We start from the raw sequence: 13,339 nt of genomic DNA, 5'->3' as shown, positions 1-13,339 counted from the left end.
AGACCAATGTTCCAGAGCTATACATGAAGTCCAGGTACAACCTATGAAAGCTTAATAAGAGTGAGAAAACAAATCTGATTGAGGTTGGCGATGGAACATGGTGCTCTTCAGCTCTGGCAGGGTTTGCAGGTCATCACTTCCTACAAAGTGAAACCTAACATCAGGAATGACTGTGATGCCTCACTCCCAGGTGAGCTCAACACCTTTTATGCATGCTTTGAAAGGGAGAATGAAACTAGATCTGTGTGAATCTCTACAGCATCTGGTGACCTTGTGATCTGTCTCAAGAGGCCGTTTTCAGAACTTCCTTCTATAGAGCGAACCCTTGCATGACATCAGGCCCTGTTGGTGTACCTGGTAGGACTCTAAAAACCTGTGCCAACCAACTGATGGGAGTGTTCAAGGACATCTTCAATCTGTCACCGCTGCAGGCAGAGGTTCCCGTCTGCTTCAAAAGGGCGACAATGATAACAGGGCCCAAGAAGATCAGGGTTAGTTGCCTCAATGACTATCACCTACTGGCACTCACATCTACTATGATAAAATGCTTTGAGAGGCTGGTCATAGCCAGAGTCAACTCCTGCCTAAGCACGGGCCTAGTCCTGCTACAATTTGCCTACTGCCACAACAGGTCTACAGCGGATGCAATTTCAGTGGCTCTCACTGGCTCTCCATTCAGCCTTGGATCTCCCAGTCAACAGTAATACCAACGTCAAGCTGCTACTTATTTATTACAGTTCAATGTTCAACAGAATCATACCCTCAGTTCTAATCAACAAGCTCCAATATCTAGGCCTCTGCAACTGGATCCTTGACTTACTCACTGGGAGACGACAGTCAATGCAGATCCGAAATAACATCTCCTCTTTGTTGGCAATCAACACTGGCACATCTCGAGCATGTGTGGTTAGCCACTGCTCTATTCTCTCTACACCCACAACTGAGTGATTGGGTGCACGCAGCTCAAACACCATCTATAAATTTGATGATGACACAACTATTGTCAGAATTTCAGATGAGAAGGTGTATAGGAGTGAGATAGTCAGCTGGTTGAGTGGGATGTAATAATAACCTTGCACACAACATCAGCAAGACCCGGAAATTGATTGTGAACTTCAGGAAGGGGAAAATTGAGGGAACACATTTGCTTCCCCAGCAGCAAGGTCATCTTTAAAAGGCAATGCCTCAAATAGGCGACATCAATGAGAAAGGACCCACATCCCCCCAGGGCATACTCTCTTCTCATTGCTACCAAAGAGTGTACAGGAGTTGGAGGTCACACACTCAACGTTTCTGGAACAGCTTCTTCCCCTCTGAATGGGCAATTAATCCACAAATACTATCTCACTATTTTTCTTCTCTTTTGTTACATTAATTATATATATTAATTTACATTTTTTATTATATATTGCAATGTACTTCTGCCATAAAACAACAAATTTCATGATATATGCCAGTGATATTGAACCTGACTCTGTTTCCAACAAAGCCAAAAGGAATTGTAACCTATTAGCCTAAAACTCACCATACATTTAGGTATTCCACATATATACATATGGATCATTGACGCAATTTGTTATTGACACAAGGTACAATTGATAGCATCTAAAGACAAAATTAAGTTCCTTGGGCAAATAGACTAATATCTGTAAGATTTCTGCTTTGCCTAACATCTTAATGCAAGCATCTTCAAATTTTTGGATCATAAAACAGTAGGAAAAGAATGCTTCCGAACAAGAAAATCAAGTTTAATGCTTTTGACAGTAATGCCAGGAAGAGAAGATTTTTTCTGTTTTAGGCAGCTTGGTTCATTCTGGTACTCCCAGATCAAATGTAGCAGAGTCAAGTGCAGAAGAAAGAGTAAACCAACCAGATCCCCGGGGGCTAATTTGCACTACAAAACTCAGATTCACTCTAGTTCAGTCCCCTGCTCAACAACTTATTTAACGATATTTCAGAACAATACAAGCCACACATTGTGTTTCCAATCACTCAGAATGAGATGGATTATTTACAAACACACACATTTAAATTTGTTCAGTGATCGGACAGACATGAGGAACTAGTTTGAAATTTAATTCCACGTGACATCACAATGCTTCCGAACATTAGAGATTGAATTCAAACTGATACTCACATGGTTAAAAACACAATACACAGATGCAACTTCCTTGACAAACATATGTTGCCTTACCAGGAGATTCACCACATCTGCACAAATGAGCAATTCATGTTACCAAAAAACCCAAAAAAATCCAGTGCCAATTAAAAGTTCTGTTTTCTTCCACACTCATGTATCTTCATGCAAATGAGCTAAAACACACAGCTTTGGTAATCGCTCCCTACACAACTCCCTTGTCCACTCGTCTCCCCTCATCCCTTCCCACCAATCTCCCTCCCGGCACTTATCCTCGTAAGCAGAACAAGTGCTACACCTGCCCTTACACTTCCTCCCTCACCACCATTCAGGGCCCCAGGCACTTCACCTGTGAGTCGGCTGGTGTGGTATACTGTGTCCGGTGCTCCCGGTGTGGCCTTTTATATATTGGTAAGACCCGATGCAGACTGGGAAATTGTTTTGCTGTACACCTATGCTCTGTCCGCCAGAAAAAGCAGGATTGCCCAGTGGCCACACATTTTAATTCCATGTCCCATTCTCATTCTGATATGTCTATCCATGGCCTCCTCTACTGTCAAGATGAAACCACACTCAGGTTGGAGGAACAACACCTGATATATCATCTGGGTAGCCTCCAACCTGACGGCATGAACATTGATTTCTCTAACTTCCGTTAATGCCCCTCCCCTTCTTACCCCATCCCTTATTTATTTATTCATTCATTCTTTCTTTTTTCCCCCTTTTCTCTCTCTCTTTTTTGTCTCTCTGTCCCTTTCACAGTAACTCCTTGTCTACTCTCCATCTCCCTCTGGTGCTCCCCTCCCCCTCTCTTTCTCCCTAGGCCTCCCATCCCATGATCCTCTCCCTTCTCCAGCTGTGTGCCCCTTTTTCCAATCAACTTTCCAGCTTTTAGCTTCATCCCTCCTCCTCCTGTCTTCTCCTATCATTGCAGATCTCCCCTCCCCTTCTCAAATCTTTTACTATTTTTTTCTTTCATTTAGTCCTGATGAAGGGTCTCAGCCCGAAATGTCAACGGTACTTCCTATAGATGCTGCCTGGCCTGCTGCGTTCCACCAGCATTTTGTGTGTGTGTGTAGCTTTGGTATTGTTCAGCCAGAATGGAATACAGTGAATTCCAGTTAATTGGAACACATCGGGACCAGGACATTTTTGGCCCAATTAACTGGCTGCTCCAATTAGCCGAAGTTTGATGGGAATAATTAAAAAGGAATAAAAAAGACAAACTCCCATTTAATTGAGTAACAACGTATGTATTTGAATGAAATACAGAACAAATTAGAACACTACCAATATCCCTACTATATTATAAAATTGTGTATTAGTTTCCTAATAGTTCTTGACTGAGTTATTCTTTTTCCACCATTTTGGTGGCCCTCTCACACCTTCTCTTCCGCTCCCCCTGCCCTCACCTCCATGATTCCCTATCTCTTTTCTTTTATCCCATAGTCCATTGTTCTCTCCTATCAGATTCCTTATTCAGCCCTCTGCCTTTTCCACCTATTCTGGCTTCTCCCTTCTTCCTTTCCAATGTTGATGAAGGGCCTCAGCTCGAAATGTTGATCAGAATCATATCACTGGGACAGGGTGTGAAATTTGTTACGTAGCAGCAGTACACTGCAATACAAAATAGTAAAACTACAAATTAATGTATATATATTTTTTAAAGTTAAATTAATTATGTAGTGAAAAAAAGAGAAAAAGTATATCGTGAGGTAGTGTTCACAGGTTCAATGTCCATTCGGACACCTGATGACGGAGGGGAAGTGAAGAAGCTATTCCTGAATCATTGAGGATGTACCTTCAGGCTTCTGTACCTCCTGCCTGATGATAGAAATGAGAAGAAGGCACGTCCTGGATGATGGTGGTCCTTTTTGAGGCATCGCTCCACAGAAGATGTCCTGGATACTGGGGAGGCTTGTGCCCATGATGGAGCTGACTGAATTTACAACTTCCTGCAGCTTATATCAATCCTGACCCCCCTCCCCCATACCGAACAGTGATACAGCCAAGTAGATTGCTCTCCACCGTACATCTGTAGAAATTTGCAAGTGTCTTTGGACACGTAGCAAATCTCCTCCGACTCCTAATGGAATATAGTCACAATCATGCCTCTTTGTAATTGCATTGATATGTTGGGACCAGGTTAGTTCCTCAGAGATGTTGACACCCAGGGATTTGAAATTCCTCACTCTTTCCACTTTTTAGCCCTCTATGAGAACTTGTGTGTGTTCCCTCATCTTGAGCTAATGTATATGAGCTTCAAACACTGCAACAGATCAAGGAAGTGCAGAGCTACCTGACGTAGTGTTTCATTAGTCTGACTGCTGAACAACACCATTTGTTTAATTTGGTCTGTAATTGGGGACAAGATGCTGTGACAAGAGACAGTGCTGGAGGAGCCTCAGCCCTAGAGCCTGTCCAACAGCTCTGAGATTCTTGCTCCCTATGAGGGCAATTGTGGTGTGTGTGCTTAGCCCACTGCTCTACTCTCTGTATGCACATGACAGTGTGGCTAGGCATAGCTCAAATGCCATCTATAAATTTGCTGACAATAGAACTTTTGTTGGTAGAATCTCAGGTGGTGACAAGAGGGCGTACAGGAGTGAGATATGTCAACTAGTGGAGTGGTGCCGCAGCAACAACCTGGCACTCAACATCAATAAGATGAAACAGCTGATTATGGAGTTCAGGAAGAGTAAGACGAAGGAATCCCTCATGGAGGGATCAGAAGTGGAGAGAGTGAGCAGCTTCAAGTACCTGGGTGTTAAGACCTCCAACATATCGATGTAGTAATAAAGAAGGCAAGACAGCAGCTATACTTTATTAGGAGTTTGAAGAGATTTGGCATGTCAACAAATACACTCAAAAATTTCTATAGTTGTACCATGGAGAGCATTCTGACAGGCTGCATCACTGTCTGGTGCGGAGGGGCTACTACACAGGACCGAAAGAAACTGCAGAATGTTGTAAATCTAGTCAGCTCCATCTTGGGTACTTGCCTACAAAATACACAGGACATCTTAAGGGAGTGGTGTCTCAGAAAGGCAGAGTCTATTATTAAAGACCTCCAGCACCCAGGGCATGCCCTTTTCTCACAGTTACCATCAGGTAGGAGATATAGGTGCCTGAAGCCTAAATGGACAATGAATCCTTGGACACTACCTCGCTATTTTCCCCACATATATTATATCTGATTTTGCACATTTTTAAAAAATATATTCAATATACATAATTGATTTACTTGTTTATTTATTATTATGCATTATTTAATTTATTTTTTTCTCTATATTATCACGTATTGCATTGAACTGCTGCTGCTAAGTTAACAAATTTCACGTCACATGCCGGTGATAATAAACCTGATTCCGATTCTGATTGTAGGATGGATGAGCAATCTAACCATGGCATCATGGTTCAGGGAACCATTCGGAGTGGGGTGGGGGGATAGAAAAGAGAAATGCAATTGCAATTGGGGATAGTATAGACGGGGAAATGGACATTACTGCAAGTACCAAAAGTCCCGAAAGCTGAGTTGTCTGCCTGGCACCCCAGTTTCAGACTTATCAGACTTTTCATGCTGAGGAATTTGGAGTGGAAGGGGAAATACTCAGTCGCGGGTACCATCAACGTACTGTATGCAGAAGGAGGATTGGAGTTCTGCTGAGGGGATTTAAGCACTGGGCACTAAATTAAAAGGCAAAACCAATAAGGTAATAATTACTGGATTGCTACCAGGGTCACGTGCAAATTGGCATGGGGACACTAAGATCAGAGTTAAATGCTTGGCTCAAAGATTGGTGCGGAGAAGAATGACAGGCTGCACATGAATCGTGCAGGGACCAGGGCACAGATATAGTTGAGCTGTGAATGGGGCATTAAACTAAATAGCACAGGAGGTGGGATATGGATAAAGAACCAATAAGGAGAGTGCAGAAGTAATTACTGAAGTCTCCAGAATAAAAAAACCTAAGGCAGAAGGTTTAAAAAGAAATAAAAATTTAACTTCAGGCAACATGGAGACAAATTTAAGAAGAGGGATAGTGGAGGTGTAGTGCAGTTTATGAAATGAGGTTCAGTGGATGATATTCTCGTGCAGTTAAAGAAGGTAATTTGTCAGCATCAGAGTCATGACTGAAAAGAGCTCAGCATCAACGGGTAAGACCATAAAATATTGGAGCAGAAATTGACATTCACCCTACAGAGCCTGCTCTGTCACTCAATCATGGGCTGACCCAATTTTTCCAGTCATCCACACTCCCCTGCCTTCTCCCCATACCCCTTTGATGCCTTGGCTAACCTATCTATCTCTGCCTTAAATACACCCAATGACAGGGCTCATGGCAACAAATTCCACAGATTTATCACACTCTGACTAAATTTCTCCACGTCTCTGTTCTAAATGGACGTCCTTCAATCCTGAAGTTGTCCCCTCTTGTCCTAGACTCCCCTACCATAGGAAATAACTTTGCCATATCCAATCTGTTCAGGCCTTTTAACCTTCAGAATGTTTCTGAGATTCCCCCCTTATTCTCCTGAACTCCAGGGAGTACAGCCCAAGAGCTGCCAGACATTCCTCATACAGCAACCCTTTCAGTCCTAAAATCATTCTTGTGAATCTTCTCTGAACTCTCTCTAATGTCAGCACATTCTTTCTAAAATAAGGAGCCCAAAACTGCACACAAACTCCAAGTGTGGTCTCATGAGTGCCTCGTAGAGCCTCAACATCACATCCCTTCTCTTGTATTCTATACCTCTACAAATGAATGCCAACATTGCATTCGCCTTTCTCACACCGACTCAACCTGGAGGTTAACCTTTAGGGTATCCTGCACAAGGACTCCAAATCCCTTTGCATCTCTGCATTTTGAATTCTCTCCCCATATAAATAATATTCTGCCTATTTATTTCTTCCACTAAAGTGCATGACCATACACTTTCCAACATTGTATTTCATTTGCCACTTCTTTGCCTATTCTCCTAAACTAAGTCTCTCTGCAGACTCTCTGTTTCCTCAAAACTACCTGCTCCTCCACCTACCTTTGTATCATTGGCAAATTTAGCCACAAATCCATTAATCCCATAGTCCAAATATCGTTGACATACACTGTAAAATGCAGCAGTCCCAGCACCGACCCCTGTGGAACTCCACTGCAGCCAACCAGAAAAGGATCCCTTTATTCCCATACTCTACTTTCTGCTGATCAGCCAATGCTCCACCCATTGCTGGTAACTTCCCTGTAACTGCATGGGCTCGTATCTTGCTGAGCAGCCTCTTGTGCAGCACCTTGTCAAAGGCCTTCTGAAAATCCAAGTACACCACTTCCACTGCATTTCCCATGTCTACCCTGCTTGTAATTTCCTCAAAAAATTGCAGTAGGTTAGTCTAGAAGGATTTTCCTTTCAGGAAACCAGGCTGGCTTTGGCCTATCTTGTCATGTGCCTCCAGGTACTCCATAATCTCATCCCTAACAATCGATTCCAAAAACTTCCCAACCACCAATGTCAGGCTAACAACTCTATAGTTTTGTTTCTGCTGCCTCCCACCCTTCTGAAATAGCAGAGTAACATTTGCAATTTTTCAGTCATCCAGTACAATGCCAGAATCTATCGACTCTTAAAAGATCATTGTTAACGCCTCTGCAATCTCTCTAGCTGCTTTCTTCAGAACCCAAGGGTGCATTCCATCAGGTCCAAGAGATTTATCCACCCACAGACCATTAAGCTTCCAGAGCACCTTCTCAGTTGTAATTTTCACTGCATTTACTTCACTTCCCTGACACTTTTAAATGTCCGGTATACTGCAGATGTCTTCCACTGTGAAGACTGATGCAAAATACGCATTCAGTTCCTCTGCCATCTCTGCGTCTCTCATTACAATATTTCCAAGGCCATTTTCTATTGGTCCAATATCTACCCTCAACTCTTTTACCCTTTATATACTTTAAAAAAAAGCTTTTAGTATCACCTTTGATATTAATTACCAGCTTCCTTTCATAATTCATCTTTTCCTTCCTACTGACCTCCTTTGTTTCCTTCTGCAAGTTTTTAAAAGCTTCCCAATCCTCTATTTTCCCACTAGCTTTAACTTCCTTGTATGCCCTCTCTTTTGTTTTTCTTTGGCTCTGACTTGACAGCCATGGTAATGTCCTTCTTCCATTCAAAAAATTTATTCTTATTTGGAATATATCTGCCTTGCACTTCCCTCATTTTCCACAGAAACTCCAGCCATTGCTGTTCTGCTATCCTTCCTGGTAGTGTCCTTTCCAGTCAACTTTGGCCAGTTCCTTTCTCATGCCATTGTAATTTCCTTTATTCCACTGAAATACTGATACATTGGAATTTAGTTTCTCCTTCTCAAATTTAAAAGTGAACTCGATCATATTGATCATATCATATATTATCATAAGGTTCTTAACCTTAAGCTCTCATATCACTTCCTGATCATTGCACAACATCCAATCCAGCACTAGATCCCCTAGTGGGCTCAACAACAAGCTGTTCTAAAAAGCCATCCCTTAGACATTCTAAAATTCTCTCTCTTGAGGTCCAGTACAGGCCTGGTTTTCCCAATCCACTTTCATGTCAAAATCCCCAACGATTATCATGACATTGTCCTTCTGACACCTATTCTATCTCCTGCTGTAGTTTATAATCCACATCCTGGATGCTGTTTGGAAACCTGTATACAACTGTCATTAGGGTTTTTTACCCTTCCCATTTCTAAACTCAACCCATAGAGACTCTACACCTTCTGATCCTATGTCTTCCCTTTCTAATGATTTACTATTTCTTAAACACAGGGCCACACCACCCCCTCTGCCTACTAATCTATTTTTCTGATACAGCTTAAATCCTTGGACGTTCAGCTCCCAATTGCAGCCATCCTTTAGCCAACTTTCAGAGATGGCCACAACATCATACTGGCCAATCTGTAGCTGAATTTCAAGATCATCCATTTTATTTCTTATGCTGCGTGCATTCTAATATAACACCTTCAGTCCATTATTTGTTGCCTTCTGTTTTAACTGCACCACACCTCTATTGCCCTGTTACTCATCCTACTGACTGTGATCATGCCTCATCTCCTGTTACATGCTATCTTTGATTTACTTCTGTATTCCCCTTCCTCAGCCCTATCAATCCGTTTCCCATCCCTTTGCCAAATTAGATTAAACCCTCCCTAACAGCTCTATTAAGTATGCCCACTGGGATATTGGACCCATTTCGGTTCAGGTGTAACCTGTCCTTTTTTTGCAGGTCGTACCTCCCCAGAAGAGGCTCCAATGACCCAGGAGTCTGAAGACCTGACCCCTACACCAGTCTCTCATCCACGCATTAATATGCTTGATCATGCTATTCTTGCCCTCGTTAGCATATGGCACAGGCAGAAATCCAGAGATTACTACCCTAGAGGTCTGCTTTTCAGCTTCCTACCTAACTCCCTGAATTCTCTCTTCAGGACTTCCTCCTTTTTTCTACCCATGTCATTGGTACCAACGAGTACCAAGACTTCTGGCTGTTCATCCTCTCCCTTCAGAGAATACATACTCTATCGAAAAGCTGAGCAGGTGGGATGGCTTTACTAGTAAAAATTGAAATCAAATCCTTAGCAAGAAGTTTCATAGAATTAGAAGACAGAATCCTTACGAGGAGTATTAAGAAAATGCAAGAATAAAAAGAACCTGAAAATAAAATAAAAAGTTCATCCAAACAGTAGCCAGAATGTGAGGGAAACAAATAACAACAGCAGATGGATAAGGTATGTTAGAAAGGCAAAGGGGAATTTCAATATTCAGGTAGACTGGGAAAAATCAGTTTGATATTGGATCTCAAGGAATTTGTAGTCTGCCTACAAGACGGCTACCTAGGGCTTTCTGTGGCCGAGCTCACTAAAGAAAAGGCAATTTTGGACTTGGTATTGTGTGATGAACCAGGTTTTATTAAGGAGCTTAAGTAAAGAAATCTTTAGGAGACAGTGATAGTAATGTGATAAAATTCATCCTGCATTTTGAGAGGTAGAAACTAAAATATATATATATATATATATATATATATACCTCCACCATTATCTCTATATGTCTCTCTATATAAATAAAATCAGTATTACAGTTGAGTAAAGGCAGTAGCCAAAGTTGACAGACAGGAAGGGGACACTAGCAGCAATGATGGTTGAGCAGAAATGACAGGAGTTTCTGGGAGTATTGCAAAACTTAGCAGGAAGCTAAAGGATTGGGAAACTTTTGAAACCAATGGAAAGAACTAAAGAAAATACTGTAATTGGAGAAAGTGAAATATGAAGATAAGCAAACCAATAACATAAGAGATTTTCTCCAGATATATATAAAGAGTAAAAGAAGCAAGAGTTGACATAAGATCATGGGAAGTGACAATGGAGAAGCAGTAATGAAGTACAAAGTAATGGCAGATGAATTGAAGTAGTATTTGGCATCAGTCTTCATGGTAGAAAACACAAGCAACAAGCTAGAATTTAGAGAGAGTTAGAAGGCAGAAGTGAGTGTGGCCACTATTACTAAAGGAGAAGGTAGTTGGGAAGCTGAAAGGTTTGAATACAGATAAGTCACTTGGACGAAACAGACTACACTGCAGGGTTCTGAAAAAGGTAACTGAAGAGATTTTAGAGGCATTACTTGTGAACTTTCAAGAATCACTAGATTCTGGAATGGTTCCAGAACACTGGAAAATTGCAAAGGGCACTCCACTCTTAAAAGAAGAGAGGAAACCAAAAGACAAGAAGTTATTAGTGGACGGTAGTATTTCAGCTGGGACAGTAGAGATGACAGGCAGTGTAGTGCAATGTTCCTCTTGCGGGATGTGGGAAGGCAGGGAGACCTCCAGAAACTTTGTTATTTGTCAATGTGTTACAGTATTACATGTGTTTAATTTTTGGTATATTGGCCTTTGTAAATTAAAGTATTGAGTGTGAGTTGGAATGTAATGGTGAGGTTGTATAAGGCACTGGTGAGGCTGAATTTGGAGTATTGTGTGCAGTTTTGGTCACCGAATTACAGGAAGGATATTAATAAGGTTGAAAGAGTGCAGAGAAGGTTTCCAAGGATGTTGCCGGGACTTGAGAAACTGAGTTACAGAGAAAGGTTGAATAGGTTAGGACTTTATTCCCTGGAGCACAGAAGGAGGGGAGATTTGATAGAGGTATATAAAATTATGATGGGTATAATTAGAGTGAATGCAAGCAGGCTTTTTCCACTGAGGCTAGGGGAGAAAAAAAAACCAGAGGACATGGGTTAAGGGTGAAGGGGGAAAAGTTTAAAGGGAACATTAGACAGGTGGTTCTTCACACAGAGATTGGTGGGAGTGTGGAATGAGCTGCCAGATGAAGTGGTGAATGCAGGCTCACTTTTGACATTTAAGAAAAACTTGGACAGGCATATGGATGACAGGGGTTTGGAGGGATATGTCAGTGCAGGTCAGTGGGACTAACAGAAAAATGGTTCAGCACAGCCAAGAAGGGCCAAAAGGCTTGTTTCTGTGCTGTAATGTTCTATTCTATTCTATGGTTACATCGGCAAGGAGCCGATGTAAAAGGAAAGTACTTCTCTGCATTCTCACAAACAGTAGATTCAAATATTGATTGAAATTCTTTCTAACTAATAATGAAATGTACAAATGATATAAAATAGCCGACCTGATGACAAAAGCTAATTGCTTAACAATATGATAATGAGCAATCAACAATAGCTGTAAACACAACTAAACTGTGAGATTGAGTAATTACAAATAAAATAGCAATCCAAATCAGGTCAGACATAACACTCCCCAAATGGTACCTGTATCTGTAAACTGAGCTCATGACATTCACAAAAAAAATAAAGATTAAACCATACTAAAGTGAATTCTGATCAATTGAATAGCACAGTCATTTACTAAATAGTAATGAAACCATCAACTGGATTTAAAATATAGGAATAAAATTCTGTCCTTCAAGAGGGATCACCACCTAAACTTCAAAATAAGCCAATTAAATCATATCAAATTAACAGAGAATCCAAAACAAATCTAGAATCTGTACAAACTTAAAATATTGTCTTCATTTTTAAAGATTTGTAACCAGAGTTCACATTTCAATCATTTTCCCAGTCTGTTTTTCCACTGATACTACTCATTTTCTTCTGTAGTATTTCAGTACATTCCCTGAGCAGGTGTGTAAGTGAAGGAAAGCAGCTGCTTGCTTGATCACAGTTGTTTGGTTGGCTTTGTCAGGGGCTATGGATGGGTAGCAGTGCTGTCTCGATGGAACCAGTCATCAATCACCCTGAGGAAAGTAAGGTCATCCATTGAAGGAGCTGGCCTGCAATCATCCTTTGTGTGGGCAAAGACAGATTCACCCATGCTTGCTGTGTCACTCCTTGTTGCAAGGTCAAGACAGGAGAGGCGCAAGTCTGATAGGATTGGCCGAAACTCTTCTTGACATGGGTGCTGCCAAGACAGGAGATCATAACACTGGGGTGCCCATTTTCTAGAATGCTAGTTCTGAAGACACTCAGAGGTGAAGGTCTGTGTGCATTCCCCAGGCAGACGTCTCCTACTATGACCCACCCACTCAAATGCTAACCTCTGCACTGAAGAAGCACTTGGAGGCTCACTACAGTACTCGAGTACTCTGTGTACCTGTATGATGTCCCTCCCTAGCCTGGCCAGGATCTCAGGTCGAGTGACGGCATCTTGCTGGCTAGGGACATGAGGTGAGTCGCTGCTTCTGGAGTGGAGGTTTCCTTCCTGTTGACCGGAAGCTGCTTGCATTCAGTGAGCATGTTGTGAGCTAAACGAGCCTATCCATCAACAGATTTGATAACAAAGCCTCTTGCTCTTCGCCCAACCATCTGTGACACACCTGCACATGAGCCAAACGTACAAAGTGAGGTTCCATCGGTTATGTTGAAGACATTGAAAAAAAGATGATTTAGCTGGAAACTTATTGCTTTGATCACAAGATGACGTACTGTTCTTCTCACGGTAGTCTTCTGACAAGGCAAATCTTTGAACACGACTTAATGGCAGAGTTCTCCCCCCACAGACCTCAGTACAGAAGGAGGTGGCAGCTGGAGAGGAAGAGGATTCATCTCCCTCCCCACCATGCTGTAAGGGGATACTTGTGTTGTTCTTCATAGACCGGAGAGGTAGTTCAACATGAAGAGCTGCAGTGGCTTGTTGTTGTCACAG

At 41.9% G+C, this 13,339-nt stretch overlaps 1 protein-coding gene across 2 annotated transcripts in view; it reads right to left on the bottom strand.

The window, feature by feature from the left end:
• acot11a (acyl-CoA thioesterase 11a) overlaps positions 1-13,339 on the bottom strand; it is a 106,909-nt gene that overhangs the window by 65,100 nt on the left and 28,470 nt on the right. The gene's annotated exons all lie outside the window — the stretch shown is intronic.

Source organism: Hypanus sabinus, chromosome 11, assembly GCF_030144855.1.
Source record: "Hypanus sabinus isolate sHypSab1 chromosome 11, sHypSab1.hap1, whole genome shotgun sequence".
NCBI classification, from domain to species: Eukaryota; Metazoa; Chordata; class Chondrichthyes; order Myliobatiformes; family Dasyatidae; genus Hypanus; species Hypanus sabinus.
This window is presented reverse-complemented; position numbering and strand designations above follow the sequence as displayed.